A 2882-nucleotide genomic window follows, 5' to 3' on the forward strand; every position below is an offset into this window, starting at 1 on the left:
TTTTGTTGGAACGAATTTACGGATAATTAATTAACGAACGAACGGAGACGTAACAGTAGTTATTCCCTTGACCAGATTTCTATATCAGGAGCTAAACCTACTCCGTATACATAAAACTTTTCATAAATTCTACATATTAATTAAATGGGTAGAAAACATTTAGTTGCGCTTGCATACAACATCAGCGTGTATTTATAGTTCAATCAATGCAAGAGCGATAACATAATTGTTTGTTATTAAGCTGTGTTAATTGGCTTTATATTTGTTCAATAAAATAAACAACAGGCGGTGTCATTTAAAATCACGATTATGGAGAACTAATTATATCCAAGACAAGTTGATTAAATTAAAACGTTTTATCGCTAAAAGAGAACAATATATTTATTTTCCCCCCATGGATCAAAGATATACAACGCTAAAATTATAGGTTCGATTCTCCGGGGTTGGCAGAGTGCATATAACCCATTGGGCAGCTTGTACAAACTGTCTTTTTTTTATATATTTGTTATTTGATATGCAAAAACTTTGTGTTGTAAACATATCCTTAACGAACAAAATAGCTGATAATATAAAAATAAATTGGGGTTTCGATTCCACCTTTTGGACAGAGTAAAAATACCCCTTTGGGTAGCTTTGCGCTAAAATAAAATAACAATAATAATTAAAGTTTGATAAAAAAAAAAAATCAAACTAATTTTGTCCTTGGTGGTAAACTAGCAAAATAATTTGAAAATTGGATGAACACTTAACTCAATACAGTGTTATTGAACTAATAACTATTATATTTTCATAATATAGATGGCACGACCCTTTTGTCAATAATTTCAGTTCTTTTTTTCTCACAATGGGCGGCTCTTTCGAAACATATAACGAGTTTGGGCAAGTTGGAATGATCGTTAAGTTCCAAGATAGTGTTTACGAGATTGGTACTGGTAAGTTGTAAATGTCAATAATAATAGTACTATTTTATCAGTATGGTTTCAATTTAACTCTAACGTACAAAAGTTAATTAAAATGCAACGATTTTATTACTTAATCATGTATACCATTAAAACTAGAAAATAAGTTTTGTATTTTAAAATATGGTAACTTATAAGTACAATGAAGTTTAAAACAAAAAAAGAACACATCGTTAGTCCAGGTTAAACGTCAAACTAGTTTATGTTTACGTAGCTGTACTTTTGACGATTATATCAGTATTGTAAACACTAGAGGGTAAACTGTAAAGTGTAAGTTACTGTTTGACAATTAGATTTACTGATTCATTCTGTGAAAACGTGCTTTCTCACATACACATTATGTGTATAATATTAAACTTTTATTATACTTTTAAATATAGTATTTTAATTTATAGTAAGCCTCTGTCATGACAATTACTCTCTCAGAAGTCAAATTAGACAAAATAGAGAGTAATTACTATTTGGCCCTTCATTTTTAAGGCTCTATACACACACCCACCCTTGACAAAAAATAAATAAAATCCAACCGTTACTTTTCAGAAAATAATTGATTCCATGTTTATAACTGGTTTAAAGTGCTGACCTTGATTACTGCCAGTGACAATACGTTCAATGATGTAATCCCTGTAGAAAAACTATAATGTCTTAGTAAGAGACAAGTCCAACTTTTTCAAATATAAAATTTGTATCATGTTAACCAACTGGATTCATAATACAGTACAATTTGCCACCAAAAAAATCAGTTTTTTTATTCTATTGATCCTCCACCACCAATAATTTTGTAAACTTATTTAGAACACCTCTTACCCTTTCTCTCATGACAAAATAGAGATCTTAACCTGCCCCTGTAAAATAACCCTTCACTCCTTGGAACCATCCTAGTAGCCTTCCTCTGAAGCCTTAACAATAAGTCAATATCCTTTCTTAGATAAGAAATCAGAAATGTAAACAGTATTCTAATTGAGGCCTAACTATTTAAACTTGGGATATGTGTAAAAAAAGAGAGTTTTTAATTTCAATTCAGTATTATCTATGGATACACCAATAAAATTCTAGTACCCTTAAAACTAGCAAGAGAGCACTGATTTCATAGCTTTATTGACTTATCCACAACTATTCCTAGATCATTTTCTTTAAGCATGCTATTGAGTGGGTTGTCATCTATATCATATGAAATATGTGAACCAAATTATGATAACCCAATTTTATTACATTGCAGTTACTATAATTAAGACTCCCAGTGGGTTAACTGTAACTATGAAGGCTTTTAATGCTAAAAACCAGGTTTTCATACAAACAGTGGGCATGGCACAGAGCTCATTGTGTAAACAACTGTGTTTGAAATATATGCCCATATGTGGTTCTATAGGACTTAATTGATTATAATATATAGGGAAATTTCATTAAGAATAACGTGTATTTCAATCAATTTCTGCCTGCAATTTGTCAGTTTTACCCTTTATTTTAAAGACTGACAGCAACAGGCACTGCTGGGAGGTCTGTTAGTATAAATACAAAAAGGTCCAGGCACCAGTTTCCAAGGCACTCCAATAGCAACAGTGGTCTGTTTTGACTTGGCTCCATTAATAGTCTTTTGCTTTCTGCAATTAAACCATCTTACAAGGCTATTCATTATTCTTTCCCCAGCTTTTGCTGATATAACTTTCTTAGCTAAGACGTTACTGCTTGTGTAGATGATAGTGAAGGTATGGATTTGCTATATCTATTTTCAAAAAAACATTTGACAAGGTGGCATATAAAAGTCTTAAGAAATTATATCTATGAGTATGAGGAATATGTTAACTCATTGAATCAAAAAATGGCTGGAGGAAAGAAACCAGAAGTTTTTTATGAATGGGATTCAGTCAAACTGGATTAATGTCACAAGCAGGGTACCTTAAGGCTCAGGGGGCTAGGACATTT

The 2882-nt window shown here is 31.5% G+C and overlaps 1 protein-coding gene across 1 annotated transcript in view; it reads left to right on the plus strand.

The window, feature by feature from the left end:
* Positions 1-848: 848 nt before the first annotated feature.
* The window catches only part of LOC111086152, a 44825-nt gene continuing 42791 nt past the window's right edge, over positions 849-2882 (plus strand). The window contains exon 1 of the mRNA XM_022387842.1: positions 849-932. The gene's annotated coding sequence lies outside the window, so the exon portion shown is untranslated. The remainder of the gene's footprint in view (positions 933-2882) is intronic.

This window comes from Limulus polyphemus, unplaced genomic scaffold (assembly GCF_000517525.1).
Source record: "Limulus polyphemus unplaced genomic scaffold, Limulus_polyphemus-2.1.2 Scaffold884, whole genome shotgun sequence".
Classification (NCBI taxonomy): Eukaryota; Metazoa; Arthropoda; class Merostomata; order Xiphosura; family Limulidae; genus Limulus; species Limulus polyphemus.